Source organism: Rhinolophus ferrumequinum, chromosome 17 (genome assembly GCF_004115265.2).
Source record: "Rhinolophus ferrumequinum isolate MPI-CBG mRhiFer1 chromosome 17, mRhiFer1_v1.p, whole genome shotgun sequence".
In the NCBI taxonomy this organism is placed as follows: Eukaryota; Metazoa; Chordata; class Mammalia; order Chiroptera; family Rhinolophidae; genus Rhinolophus; species Rhinolophus ferrumequinum.
In genome coordinates, this window is record NC_046300.1 from 56,035,735 (window position 1) to 56,051,669 (window position 15,935).

The 15,935-nt window shown below is 41.5% G+C and overlaps 1 protein-coding gene across 3 annotated transcripts in view; it reads left to right on the top strand.

Annotated features, from left to right (window-relative positions):
• PTPRG (protein tyrosine phosphatase receptor type G) overlaps nucleotides 1-15,935 on the top strand; it is a 685,327-nt gene that overhangs the window by 271,107 nt on the left and 398,285 nt on the right. The gene's annotated exons all lie outside the window — the stretch shown is intronic.

Sequence of the window (15,935 nt, forward strand, 5' to 3'; positions counted from 1 at the left end):
CGGAGGAGCAAATGTCTACACATCCCTCTGGGCACACCTCAGTTTGCTCCTCTTTCTACACCTGGAAGAGCTCTCAAAGAGTTCGTTTCTTTTCCTGCCATCACTGTTTCTTTCATTGCTCTGATATCTACTGGTGGAGGTGCTAGTGAACATGGTCAACTGCGATGACCTCGAACTCTCTGCCTACGAGAAGCCAATACCCCCACGCCTCAGGCTTGACACCTGTGATTTCTCCAGGTATTGCCAAATGCCAAACAATACTTGTGTGATATCGACTGGGTTAAGATGGTGCTTTAAATGCTTTAAAAGGGTTGTAATACATTTTTTAAAGGTTGTTTTCTGTGTAGTCCATTTGTATTTTTGTATCAGAAGTGACAAAAAAGCACAGAGGAAAATAAACACTCATTATCTTTGTAAAGACAGTCGGATGCTTTGCTTCCCGGTAGTACAGAATAGGAAAACCACATGTACAGAAGCTCATTTTGCACAACAGGTGGCACTACTGTTAGAAGTACTCCAGAAAGTTGATGGAGATCATTTTTTCAGTGAATGTATTTCGGTTTATTTTTATTAACAATATTACCAACTCCATTTATTTCTTTTAAAAGGACATTCTACTTTAACAGTACTTCTAAAGCCAATTTTATTCTTAAAAACGAGCACAAATTTGCCACTTAGTATAAAAAAACAAACCTATAATCAATACAGTGTTCATAATAGAATGATAATATCATCATGGGACTAAACCAAATAACTTTAATGTGTTAATTATTTTCTCAGTGCAGCATAGAAAAAGACATTTTTTACCTTTCTAGAATATTAGGTGTCCCATCTGTATTTTTTTTGAAGAGGTAAATGAATTTTTACTCTTTATTAGTACTTTAGTTAAGAAACTCACTCATTGTTATTATAAGTGGCTTTGTTGAAAATAGGTCATGAGATGTTAATTGAGGGGAGCTAAAATTATGGGAGCTCGGTGCCTACTTTACTAGTAAAAGTAAAATATCCTGCACTTTTAGTTATGATGCTTTTGTGTGCAGTTGGAGAAGACTATAAATTGAATTTTAAAGATTATAGCCACAAAATTTCTCTCTAGCATTATAGAGTAGCTCATTACAAACTCCGTTTAATGTACTGCCCACTAATAAATTTAAAAATAAACACTCGTCCTTTGCTTGTCCTGTTTTAGTAAATATCGCTTCCAATGATTTGCATATGCAGGTTGTGATGAGAAAATTAGAAGTTGGGGTCAAAAAATTTCCTGAATGGATATTTACATTTTTCTGGTTGTGTGTCTATGAATTGGTTAGGGTTGTTTTTAAAAACTTTAACTGGAATGGAGGTTAATCTAGTGAAGAACAGAGAGTGATAATCTACTTTTCAAAATAATTCTATTTTAAATATATTTTAATAGTAATGTTTTAAAATATTCAAAGATGTTTGGCTTCTTTATCATCACAATACTATTGACCATTTATTACATACTTCCTATGTGTCAGGCATTGTTTCAGACCGTAAGGACATTTTCTCACTGTAATCCATATAATTTTGTGAGAGTGACGAAACTGAGCCCCAGGGAGGACTATTAAGTAGCTCTTTCACAGTGTTACTAAATCACGGAGCTGAGATTCAAACGAAGGTTTGATTTTAAATTACTCTTTATCTAAAATCATAGAATGTCACAGCAAGGAACAATCAGAGCCTTCTTGAAGTAAAGTCTTATTTATTCCCATGCCCCGTTCCCCTTTACCTGCTTTCTTTAGATATGGAAAACTTTGTTCAAGCAAAATCTTATGGGAACCCCATGTAGAACCGACACAAGCAGAGCTTGCTAGAGGCAGTAGTAGGCCGCCCATGCTTATGGCTGCTAGTCACGTACTGAACTGGTCAAGATTCTTGATTTGTTTCTTACTTTTTTTCATAAGCAAGAAAATTGAAGAATGGAAAAGCTGATAGATGCCGAGCATATCAAATAGTTGTAGAACTAATGGCCTGAGTCCAATGACTGCTTGTCTTATGTCCTCAATTTTGATCAATAGAACACATTATTTGTTAACTATCATTTGCTATGAAAATTTAGTAAACTCTGGAAAAACACTGAGGGGTTCCCGTTCATACATCAGTATATAAAATCTTATGTAATTGTTTTGTCGTGTTACCAAAGATGTTGAGATGCAGAGGAAGAAACATTCTATGTACATTTCAGAATGAAAAGTTTTGCCTCAAGGTAAGAAGTGAAATTGAGACAGTTAATAAGAGTGCTGGATTGAGAAGGAAATAAATCCTTTCTCTAAATTTTAATATGTCCCCCAATCATCATATTCCATCTTGTTGACAATTGGGCTTGTCCTGTCAGCTGTCACAGACGCGTAGAAAATTCCTTCCCTGCCATTAGGGAGAAAAAAAGGATTTTTTTTTTCCTCCAGGGCATAGATAGGTAGCTGATTTTTTTTTTTTAATTAAAACTTTTGAGATAACTGATGTTTACAGGTAGTTGTACACTTTTCCTAGTTAACTGGGAAACTCCTCCAGTGGTAACATTTTGCAGAACTATAGTGGAATATCACAACCAGGATATTGATACCAATACAACCCACCTAGCTTACTCAGTTTCAGATCTCCCCAGTTTTCTTACACATTTGTGTGTGTGTGCGTGCAGATGTGCATATGTGTATGTAGTAAGTTCCGTCCAGTTTCATCACTTGTGGAGGCTCAGGTCTCCACCACCACATTCAAGATACTGAACAGTTCCGATGCCACAAGGATCCCTGGTGCTGCCCCTTGATCACCACACCCGTCTCCCTCCCATCCTCCGACTCCCATCCCTGGCAACCACTAACCTGTGTTTCCCCAAAAATAAGACCAGGTCTTATACTGTATTTCCGTGAAAATAAGATCGGGTCTTATATCAATATTTGCTCCAAAAGACGCATTAGGGCTCATTTTCAGGGGATGTCTTATTTTTTCATGTACAACTTGCATTTGTTCAAATACAGTTATGTCATCTTTTTCTGGAACATCATCATAACGTACTAAATGTGTCTGTCTGGCTGACGATCTTAACTGGGGTTTATTTTCGGGGTAGGTCTTATTTTTCGGGGAAACACGATATCTTCCATTTCTACAATTTTGTCATTTCAAAATGTTATGTGAATGGAATGATACAGTAAGTAATCTGGGATTAGCTTTTTTCATTGAGTCTGATTTTTTTCTGGTGAATCATCCAAATTGTCGAGTATATCAATAAGTGTTTTGTTTTTTTTAAATTGCCAATTTAAAGAAATACGCACTGTTATGTGAAGAGATCCTTTAGTCATCCAGCTTTTATGATGGTATTTCCAATGACATAAGGTGTCAAAGGCAGATTGTTATAATTGTTGTTCTCCAGAGTTTCCACCTAGTAGCTTTTTTATAGTAAAAAAAATTTGGCATAGATGGGGTTCCTTGAAGCTTTTGTGAAACTGGGGTCTGAAAACAAAATCCCACAAAGACGTTGATCAAAGACATCATTGTTGGAAAAGGTCCTTGAGGGCAGAAAATGCTGTCTTCCTTTCACTGTCTTATTGTTGTCTGTTCATGGAGTCCTGTCCTTTGTCTTCAAAGCTTTGGAGAAAAACTGGACATAAAGGAAAACTACAAGGGGTCACCAAAGAGGCTGTCCTTGTTATTGTTTATGTGGAAAGTAGTGTTCTCTGCTATTGGCAAAGTAATTTTCAGCTCCAGGGGAACCCAGATCAGTCACAGTAGTTTTCACAATCCTTATAGGGAGGCCTAGAGTGGTGTTAATTAGAGACGGGCGAGGGAGGGCATGTGTTGGCATACTCAGTCCGTTTGGAGTTCCTTCAGTTGCTGGAGCACTCCTCCACGTCATTGCTACAGTAGGGCAGTGCAGGGACCTGTAGGTTTTATTGCACTGTTGAAATTTTCTGCCATGTATGGTAGGGGTGCATTGCTGTTTAAGACATGCATTGTGAGTTGTGAAGTTAGATTGAAAAAATCTTATGGGGGCAGAAATATGAAATGACACAAGCAGAGACTTGAAGGTGTTCTTAGACTTTGAAATTGTATTATCGTGTAATACACGTCTTGGAACTTTTTGATAATTGTCACCTAGAATAATGGGCTCCCTGATACTTGGACCAAGGAAACATAATTAGTGTTATGGGTTACTGGTAATATGGGTGTTTTCCAGGCTTAAAGAGTGACGGAATACAGTTACCTTTGATTTGTGTGGACTTTATTTACTAGTTCTGCTTGTCAAAATCTATTGCAAAGGATTCCCCTCCTGTTTTCTTAGTTTCTGTCTGGCATCAGCTAAAACAGTATGTCTGTGAAGACTCAAGGTGGTTACTGGGAAGGTTCTAAGTTCCCTCCTAATTTGTGACCCTGGGCATAACATTTAACCTCTTGGGGTCTTACTTGCCTCAGGTGTAAAATAAAAGATTTCACTAGATGACCCCAAACTCCCAAGTTTTAGCAGTCAATGAAATCTGTGGGTATAAAGGAGAGGAGCTGGCCCCTTTTTCTGAAGCAAGATTGATGGGTTAGCGCGGTGGCCTGGAATTCCTTGTACAGACCCAGGAGCTGCCTGTCCAATGAAATGAGCCAGTCTCACTGGGTCGCCAGTGCTCGGGGGCAGGCACGGCGAGGACTTCACACTCTGAGGAATGGGTTGACAATGGACTGGTACTGTGGAGTCGCCTTTCTTCAGTCCTCTCTTTTAGTGAGGACAGGTTTCACCTGCCTCACCTGTATGCCTGCCTTGGGAATGTCAATGAAAGCGTTTAGGTGGTGGGCATATACAGGGGGTGCCCAAAAACTGTGTACACATTTTAGAAAGGAAAACTGTATTAAAATTGTAATAATATATACCGATAAAAAAAAGATGAATGCAAGTCACATTTGACTTCTGCAATTACAAGAGGTGCTCAAAGTGGTTACTATCAGTGTCCAGACACTTTTAATGACGGAGAACACTGCTTGAGCAATGTTGACCAAAGTGTCCACTTGTATATGTTTTTTTTTTGGCACCCCCGGTATATGTTGACTATAAAATTCTTTCAACTTTGTTGTATGTTTGAACATTTTCGTGATAATATATAGGGGAAAGAAGTCTAGTTGGGAATTTAATCGCTTAAACCAGCGGTGTCCAAACCGGCCCGTGGTCCAACTGCGACCCGCAATTCATTGTTAATCGGCCCGCAGCAAATTCCAAAAATATATTTAGTTTACTTAAATAAACCAGGTGAGGCAATACGTACTTCACCTCGAGTGAGTGGCCCGGCTGTGTGTGTATTTTACCGCATACGGCCCTTGGTGAAAACCGTTGAAAAAAGTTTGGACACCCCTGGCTTAAACTTGGGGAGCAAATCAGTGTGTGTGTTTAGATCCCACTAGCATACACTTCATTTCTGGCCTTCTTGGGCTTTTCAGGGCATTCTTCTGGAACAAGAAGGGTCTGCAGGGCAGGAATTTGTAATAGGTACAGGATACCTCCGTGTTCCCTTTACTTGCTCTGCTTATTTGCTGTGCAAGGCACTTTCTCCCAGCTTTTTATTGTGGGGCCCAGGAGCCCCCACATGACCTTGGACAAACATGACTCGGGGTTTCTAAGGCAGGGCTCTGCTTCCTCCTGCTCTTTGCATGCCTTAGATGAGCACGATTTTTTTTCTAGGTTTTCATAAAATTCTGAACATGTCATTTAAACTGATAAAAGGAAAAGCCAGCTTTGCATGTGTAATTAATATGCAACTTTCACTAGAAAAGAGGCAGTTCAGCAGATTAAGAGAATTACCTGAAACGAACGTCAGAGTTTTCATACGTGTTCAGCAGAACTAACGTATCCGTACCAACTCTGAAGAACTTGAACAAGGTTAGTTGCCTGCTGGTTAAGGACAATGGCCAGGGACCAGAGCGCTGGGTTCAAATCCCAGATCTTACCCTCTCCTAAGTTATGGAACTTTAGGCCAATCATGTAACTTCTTTGAATCCTCATTCCTTCTCATTTGTAAAATGGGGAAATAATACCACATGGGAATTATGAGAACAAAATCGAACAATCCCTGTAATATCCCCGTGCATCTGTCATTGCTAATGCTTCATAGGTGTTACCTGGGGTGATAGAATTCTTCCTGCTACCTAATTAAGACATAGTCTGTCATTTCAGCCCTTTGTTTATTCTCCCAGGGTTTTATTCAGCACCCCAGGAGACAGAGGTGTTTGGTCCTCAAAGAAACATAGGGACTTTGCCTGTGACACCGATCTCTAGATATGCATCTTTGTTTGATACATAGGGAAGTGGATCGTGCTTCTCCTCATTCCTGGTCGCTGGGTACGGAGGTTGCGAACCTTCTAATGTTGCCCACTAATGAGCAGAACAGCTCAGCTGAGCATCTCAAGGATTCTGGGAGAACTATGGCAAATCCCAGGGTGATCAGGAAAGCAGAGTCATTTGCTTGTCACTTGATCTTTCTCTAATGAACTATCAAGTTCAGCTTTGCATGCTGAACTGAATTTGTTTTTGCTCTTAATTTTTCACCTTGTAGCTATAATCCTTTGGCAGCCATTGCCGTCTTTAAATCTGGTTCACCAGCCACGTGGAACATTCAATAACCCAGACATTTTAAGATTTTTCCCTTCAACATCTGTGCTCTGGAAATTGAACGGAGACCACAGTTTCGGAATAGACTGAGAAGGCAGGAGAGACCACGGGATCCATCTCGTCATAATGTGTAGTGTCTGTTTTCTCATTCTTTCCAGATTGTTTCACAGTGTTTCTCTGTACCCTGCTATTTAAATGGTTCTGCGAAAGCTCTGTCGTGAGATTTAGGTGTCTTAGAAGGATGCTTAGTGTCAGCTTGCCACTATCACATGGGCACATTCAGTCATTCCCTCCTTCACTTACTCTGACACTGTTTTCTGCTTTGGTCACCCAGTGTGGCGTGCTCAGGCACATTTGCCTGTCCAGACCGAGGGCTATTTATTTTTTGTTGATCAGTGGGGATGTCCAGAGGCAAACTGGGGAGTTGCTTTGTGTATATGGCCAGGGTATTTGTGGGGTCAGAAAAGTATCACTTAGAATGCTGTCATTCAGTATCTATTCTCAAACTCTTTCCATGTGTGCCACCACAACAGTGACAGGACCAGTGATGATAATAGCAGCTACCAGTTAGAGAGCTTCATTGTGCGATCATCTGATTTAATTCTCTAAAAAGTCTCATGAGGAAAGTACTGTGATTTTTCCCATTTTCTAGGTGAGAAACCTGAGTGCTCAGTCCGAAGCAATGTCTAGTACGTGGTGAAGTCAAGATTCAAACTCAGGCACTCTGGACTTGGGACCTTGGTACCTGAGTCTCTACTCTCTGTGTGTTGTTCCCTGGCTATTCTCAGCTGTGGAGGAGGTGGCGGGAGGGGCGCTGTTCTAATACGGATGGTCTCATACACACTCGATCGTAATAAAATCATCCTGTTGTGGACTTGCTGACAGGGAAGGTGGCAGCAAGCTGCTTCCATGACAGGGCATGGCAGACTCCGTTTGCCTTCTCCCGGACTAAGTTCTCCTTCCTTTTCTGCGTGTGCATCTTTCGCCAGTGTAGCCAGATTTCTGAGCCTACCGCCTCAAGGATAACATGTATTTCCTCTGGTGGCCGTGTAGCCAGAGCAGCCACAGGAGGCCTGGGGTGTCGCACTGCTCAGCTGCATCTGTGCTCTTCTAGGCAATGCCGAGGTTCAGCGGTTGTTCCAAAGGCACTGACATCTAATTAGCATCCCGTAGGCTGTTGCCATAACAAGTCTGCACTTAAGTCAGTGCCGATACAGGCTTTCTTTGCCAATCAGAGGGGCTCTGGTTTGCTTACAGGTATAATCTTTCACCCGTTTCATGGGCTAACGTAAGGATATCGGGAAGGCTCCTGTGGGATAGTTTTAGAAAAGAACCCGGGCACTCCTCTGTGCCTGCTTACACGTGGTCTGGAGCATTCACGCAAACGCCATTCGTCCGGCATCCTGGAATGGCCTGACTTTGACCTGTCCACTCGTTAGGGACATGGCCTCCAGTTACTGTGACTGGATATCACTTTGTTTATTCTACACTGTCTGTTAAACAGCGATACTTCCCTTTTCCCCGTCTTCACGTGCATAGAGGAAAGCTCTTCATGTTGCCCACAGTAACACACACCTCTGTTTGCACTGGACCACAATCATTTTCCTTCACTGTTGCCTTGTAAACGAGCAGAAGGTGATGATGGTCAGGAGCTGGGAGGCTTCTGAGACCACTGCCCAGTGGTGTGAGATTGTCTGTGGCTGAAGACTAGCAGGGAAAGGGGGAGCACGTCCCCATTATGGAGCACCAGGCTCGGAGGTGGGGAGAGATGTGAGCGTAGCTCCTTTCTATACAGTGTACAGTTTCACAGAATTTTCCCCTTGCGAACTGGTGGCTCTTTTATCCTATGGAAGAGAGACATGGGAGTGAAAGGGCCCAAGTTCAGAGAAGAGTTTGACTGGAGACTGGGTCAGAACATCAGCCTTCAAGCCAGGACTGGAAGGGGAAAAGTACCAGATGGCCTCCTGGCTCCACAAGTTCCTTCTGGAGAAGAGCAGGGTTTTCTTGTCACTGCGATTCAGCAGCAGCAGGCGTTGATGGTGCCCCTACTGAGGGCCTGGCATGGCCTTTGTGCCCCCTGCCTCCCACAGCCTGCAGCTGTCCTCCACGGCCCATGAGAGTGACTGCATGTGGAGACACACTAGCTGCCCCACTGAGCTAACTTTGTTGCCTGAAGTAACGATGGTTAAATGGGTAATTGATGGAAGCAAAAAGCCAGGAGAATGGGCTCCCTCCAGGCAGCTGTCTAGTTCAGAGGCTGTGCATATACGGTGGGGCTGAAGCGGGTGACCTTTCCACAACCAGAAGTTTGTGAGTCTTCCCCTTCTCTTTTTACTCCCCTTTCTGTTTTATAATAATAACTTGCGTAATTCATTGCTTTTATGAGCCATACACTAAGACCTTTCCATTCGTTATTCACTTGATCCTTTCATGACTCTTATTAAAATGAGGGGAATTGCATGTTAAAATTAGGGGAATTGAGGCCCAGAGAGGTACAATGAAGCCCTCCGTTTTGGTAAGTGGCAGAAGCAGGGCCTCGGGGCAGCTCCAGCTCTTTAACAACCCATGCTCTCCACCCTGTACTTCACCATCTCTCTCTGCGGTTCTCTCTCGCCCTTCCTTAGGGATTCCTTGAGCACCTATCCTGTGCGAGGTTAGGGGATGAGTTCCAGAGATGGAGGATATAGGCCTTCCCTTAAGGGACCTGAAATTGAGTTGTTGGGGATAAACAAATGCTTCTGACCCTTTGTAAGGTCCAGGAAGCCCAGAGGTGCTTTGAGTTCCTGCCTGAGCCTGGGGCCTGGTGATGTTTTGTCAGGTTTGAGCTCTTGGGGCCGTGCTGGGCTCACCCCTCTCTCCAGTCACGCCAGAGCACCAGAAGCTTCTGTGGTTCCCTTCCTCCGTGGCTGTCCTGTAGCTGTGGTTTAACAAGCTGGACCTGTGTTTAAGGTCATTTGTGTTTACTTGCCTCCCAAATTCTCCCTTATCCAAGTGAAGAAATGCAAAGGAGAACAGAGGGGACGTGTCTTGAGACCTGCTTTTGTGCCAGTCTCTCGACTGGGCATTTCAAATGTTAGTTATCTCATGTCACCCTTATAAAATTTCTATGCAGTGGATTGCGTTGTGTCTAATCTCATGGTGGAAGAGCCGTAAGATCAGAGAGTGTGAAGTGTGTGTTAGGTCACTTCTCTGCTTAATGCCCCTCCCGTGATTCCTTGCTTCTCTCAAAATTGATTCCCAAATACCTAAGTTCTAGAAGAAAGGACTTGACGGTCTCGCCCCTGGTTATCCTATTGACTTCACTTCCTCCCCCTCTGCCCCAGCACCCTGGCCTCTCTGCTGTTCCTTGATAAGCTGTGGACATCCCACCTGGGCCCTTTGCTCTCAGCCCTCTCTCCCGACTTCCATTCTTTCTCCTTCTGTTATACTTTTCTCGCGTGAGTTTGATTTTAAAGATTTCGACGAGCAACATGAATACATTTGGCTTATAGAATTACCCTGAGATTAATTTGTAACAGAAAATTGTTTGTAAAGGGTTTTTGTTGTTGTTGTTGTTTGTTTGAATAAGCACAAAGCAAGGCAAACATCTCAGGGTCAAGGTCAAATACGATTTCTTATCGTTTATGAGGTTTCTAGGGGCAGGTTCTCTAGAGCTCTTATTATTTTGAATTCCTTTGGGAATTTGTACCTGAAATAGCCTCATATTTAATTCAACATGCACATTTATAACAAGGTCTTATTTGATGACTTGCTCAGAAATTTTTCTTAAATTTCAGCAGAATTATGTGATCTTTGGCTTTTGGCTTGGTCACCTCTAAGAACTTTTTTGGTAAAACTAACCTGGCTCCATCTGTGGCCTGCCGCCCTGCTTTGTAGACTGTAGCAGGATGGATTTTCACTTGCTCGTCCCTATGGCCTTTCCTGCCACTGGTTTACCTTTTGCTCTGAAATACCTGCTATCAGCCCAGTCACCATCACTGTGTATCGGTGATGCTGTCTGTGACGGCCGGGGTACACAGGATGAGTAGTGTACCCCGATTTCTCTGCACAGCCACTTCTCTGAAGCGTCTCCATGGAATTCAGAACTTATTTTCTATTTTGACTTACGGGTGTCCTTGACGAATCCTTGGGTCCTCTTTTGCAAGAAGCAGAGAGCAGAAAGAACATCTTGAGGTCAGGCTGTGGGCAGACCTTTGTGACAAATTAAATCATGTTTCCATATTTTGGCTGCATGACTGAAAAAATGTCAAAGCCCAGAATGAATATTTGCTTTTTGGTCAGGTGACTGCACACTTTCAGGTTATGCCAGTAGATTCTTGAGCGTGATTACCTGTGAACATCCCCAAACTAACTGTTGTAGGACGCCCTGCGGGCCATTCTCAACGGTGCGACTCTCCCCTCCTACTCCACACTTGTTGCCACTGGGACCCCTACCCTCCTGCTCCCCTGCTTCACCAGTGCCCAGTGAGCTATACCAGGCATAGGCCCTCTGCGTAAACACCTTTCTCAGTAGCTCCCCAGATGTGCTCCATGAATTTTAGAGCAGGGGTTGGTAAACCTTCCCTGGAAAGGGCCAGATGGCAAATATTTCAGGCTTTATGGGCCCCTGGTTTTGTTTGTAGCTACTCTGCTGCTGTATCACACAAAAGTAGTCATGAGTCAAAACAAAAATGGGTGAGTGGGGATGTATGTGCCAGGGGTAAGATTTGTACCCCTGTCTCCAATTCTGAAGGCTCCGTGTTGAACCTCTGTGCATTTCACAAGAGGCCTATTGGACTCATTTGAGTCCTAACTCACTTATATTAAGAAAATGTAGCTCATAATATATTTCTCGGGTTATTGTAAGACTCAAATAGCATACCCTGTTTCCCCAAAAATAAAACCTAGCTGGGCAATCAGCTCTAATGTGTCTTTTGGAGTAAAAATTAATATAAGACCTGGTGTTATGTTATGTTATACCCGGTCTTATATTATATTACATTACATTATATAAGATCCGGTCTTATATTATAGTACAATAAGACCGGGTCTTATATTAATTTTTGCTCCAAAAGATGCATTAGAGCTGATTGTCTGGATAGGTCTTCCTTTCGGGGAAACATGGTAGTATAGGAAAGGCTCTGTTAACTGAATGAATACTATTACATAGAAACTAAAATAGCATTTTAATAGATCAATTACTATTAAGTAAAACTTATTCTTCCTTTTCTTTTGACTTCTAATTATTGAAATGCTAATCAGTGGATAGAATATCACTTATTTATATTATCAAATAAAATCACAGATCTATTTATTAGCCTTTGTATATACACCGAGGAGTATGTTGATCAGAGATGTTTTAACTATTTACAGAGATCTTTGTAGCTTTTCAGAGTGTATCCCTTCACTGAGCACAAACTTGTCACCCTGTCCCTTGTCTGAGGAAGCAGTTAAATAATGCAGTAATAATATGCCAGTTACTGCATACTTACGCAAATGAGTTTTATTATTATTATTTTTTATGAAAGAGTATATATGTGAACACAGTGCACACACCTTCACTGCTCAACCCAATGGTGTACGTGTTCATATCCACGTAAGCACCACTGTGCAGGATGCAGGGAAAGTTTCCAGAGCCTCATAAACGGTCCCTTCCTCATCTATCAGCCGCCCTCTCCTGGAAGCAACTGCTGTTCTAATTTCTGTGACCTCCGGTAAGTTTGGTCTGTTCTCAGTCTTCCTATGCCTGGACTAATATATGTACTTTATTGAGCCTGAACTTTTCTCTCAGCACATCTGTGAGATTTGTCTATGTAATTGCAGGTACCTGTAGTTTGTTCTTGCTTTTTGCTGTGTCCTAGTTCACCGTGTGTTGGTACCACAATTTATTTATCTCTTCTCCTGTCGGTGGGCATTTGGGTTGCTTCCGTTTTGAGGCTAGAATAAATAAAGCTGCTGTGAGCTTAAATGTAAGTGTTATTTTGTAGATCTATATTTTATTTGTCTTCGATATGGAAATTAGTATTTCTAGCAGAAGAGATTGGGATATTTGTTTTTGGGGGAGTGTGTAAGAGCCACTGTAAGTTAGTTTAATTTCAGATATATACATGTTAGGGCTTTAAAGATAAAAAACACTTAAGTACGTAATTCTGAAAACATTTCAAGTATCTTTTTAAATGAGGGAGTAAACGATGATGATGCATATTGTTTTAGTTAATTAAAATATAATACTCTGATTTAAACTCATCCAAGTAAGAATACATGTGAAGTAAAGATGCCCAGCATTATTGTTCCCTTCATTTTAGGAAAAAAGTACATATATATATATATATATATCTATATATATATATATATATATATGCGCTATTGTGTAAGTATCATTGTTTTCTTGCTTTTTGTTGGGAGTACATGTAAATAGTTTTTATGTGCAATACACTTTGCTGATGCTACATTTTCATTGTAAAGTGGGAAGAATGATTCTTACCTCCCAGTTTTGAGCATCAGATGATTATATAAATATGTGTGAAAGTGCTGTATGAACCGTGAAGTCCATTGAAATGTGGGTTAAAGTAGTAGCAATCATAATAATAATAGCTGGGTTTTATTAGGTTTCTATTTGTGAAATAAATGAGGTCATTTACCAAAAACTCAATTAATGAATATGACTAAGAAAGTTTTTCTTAAAAAAAAAATCACTGTTTAGAAATCAGCAGTGGATTAGAGTTACAGATGAAATTTCAAATCGGGTTTTAGGAAAAATTGAGAATACTTTTTTTTTGTTTTGTTGTTTTAGATTGTCAGTCTCTCTGTGCTTCAGTTTTCTTGTTTCCAAAATGAAGGGGCCATAAATAGAGTATTTTGAAGGTTACTTCCAACACTCCACTTTTCTCACATTCCTTTTTACTGTTAAAAAGCGTAAAAATGCTGCCTATCCACTAGGAATTTGATTCGAGTAGAAAAATTTCATCCTCTGGGCCCAAATGGATCGTAGGATGTATTGTTTTACAGAATCTGTAGTAACTTCCATGAAGAGGAGGAATGTGTTAAAATTTTTGTTAATGTGTTAATTTTTTTTTATTTGGCCTCTTCTGCCAGGACCTCAGTGTTCTGTTCAGTTCCAGATTAGCTACCTTGAAAGTGACAAGTTTGCACAGGGGAAAAGGAGGAAGACTTGTTTCTTTCTGGCCTTATCTTGTGTCCCACTTCCCATTGATTCTGGGGGTGGTAGCTTCAGTAGTCAGGGCAGCGGTTCTGGAAATCGCCGAGGCTTTTGGAACTGCAGCTACCAAGCAACACGGTCTGCTTGCCTTCCCTTTGGAGGGAGGTAAATGGCTCTCCCTTTCTCTCTTTTTCTTTCTGTTGGTCTAAGCAAGGCTGTTTAAACTTTAAAGGCCGTTAGGCAGTAAGGAATCAGGGTTCTGTATTTCAAAGCTAAGTGTTGTTCTTGCCCAACATTTCAGAAGCCATGCTCAGAGCTCTCAGCAGCTGAAAATACCTTCTCACTTATTCAGCCAACATGGAAGCAGTTGATTCTAGGATAAAGGAGCTTTTCTCATATACTGCCCTTACTGTTGAAACCTCAGTAAGGGAAACACTTTTCAAAATGTCTTGTTATGGAGAGGATTCGTCCAAATAAATATATTTCCTGTGGAAAAGAATGTGCACTTGTAGTAAAGGGCAGTCTCTGTAGTGCAGCTGGTGTTTGAAATACCTAATAAGAATGTTGGTTCTGGAGAAAGAACGAGTTGCTTTTCTGGGTTTGGCCCTGAGGCTCACTAGCTTGGTGCTCTTGGGCAAGTTACTTATTCTCTCTGAGCCCCAGTTTCCCTATGTATAAAATGGGGTCACACTTAGGCTTGAGGATGGCTTAATGATGGCAGGCAGTTCTTGCCTCGCCTGGCACGAAAGTGCTCACTCAGCAGTAGTTATAATATTTTTTCTTGACCATCTGTGAGGTGTATCAACACACACACACACACACTCTCTCTCTCTCTCTCTCTCTCTCTCTCTCTCTCTCTCTCTCTCTCTCTCTCTCCTCTCTCTCTCTCTCTCTGTCTCTCTCTCTGAGTCACAGTAATTTCTCCTGCCAAGCTTTTCAAGCTGTTTCAATGAGCTGCATAGTGCTTTTCTTGAGAGGTGAGCACTCTCTGGCTGGTTTGTATGTGAAACTTCTGAATGTCCAATCCAGGTGTTCCCAGAAAAATCCAGAAGTAAAGGACCCAGCCTGGTAAAAACTATGACTTTGGAAAGGAAAATGCTTTCCTGGAAATTTCATTTCTCATGTGAGATCTATCCTTATCAAATCTGAGGTGTTGGTTTGGAACCAGACCCCATCCATCACTGAAATGGTGAGGAGTCACAAAATGAAATTATTGAGTTGCAAAATGTGACTTTTTTTTCTCGTTTAGCAGAGCCATTGAGTGGGAGTAAATTGATATAACCATTTTTGGGGGGGGCTGTTTAGTCATCCAGTAAAGTTTAACATTTTTATGCTTTATGAACAGGTAATTCCATTTGTAGTTTAGAGAAAACTCTTGATACATGTAGCCTGGGTGACATGTGCAAGAATGTTCATAACAGTTTGTGATGGGGAAAAATGTCTACAACCTGAAAGACTTTCACCGGGCGATAAGGTAAATGTATATGGTGCATCCGTCCCTTCGGGGACTTTGCCGCTTCTACAATGAATAAACAGTTCCGGCAGATCAAGGTGGATACATTTTTAGCCTATAACATTCCATGTCTTCAATATTATAACATCTCAAGCAAACAGCAAACATTAGATCTTGTTAAATGATGGTAGTGGCCGTATGGCTGTCAGTTATATTATTTCTGGGCCCTTGAAACATTTCTTAATTTGAGGTAGCTGGTAGAAAAAAAACAGGATGGGTTCTGGCTTGCATTTGGCGTTTATTTTTATGTTATAAAGTATTATTTCCTTGAGGAAAATAAATTGGTATTGCGTGGCACATGAAGTGTTTTGTGTGAATGTGGGTATTATTTCATGGGAGCGGGAAGGTAGTTCTTCCCATCCCGTTGTCTGCTTACCGTGAAGACATTTTTCACACATTTGCTTTCTAATGTGAGAAAAAATGAGCGAGAGTTGAGAAGGAGGGTAGGTGAGTAGCAATGTCAGGATGCTGAGTCAGCCTTTCTGGGTTTGTGGCTGGAATCCCCTCTCTTAACGACTGCAGAGTATGAGGCAAGAGACTCAGCCTCCTTCTGCCCTGTTGCTTTTTTGTTGAACAATGTCCACAGGGTAGTAAGCAGAGAATGGGATTATTTCTGTTGAGTCAAATACTAGACAGTGTTTGATACAGAATAAACATTAGCGCTTTTCCTTGCTATAGTTCCC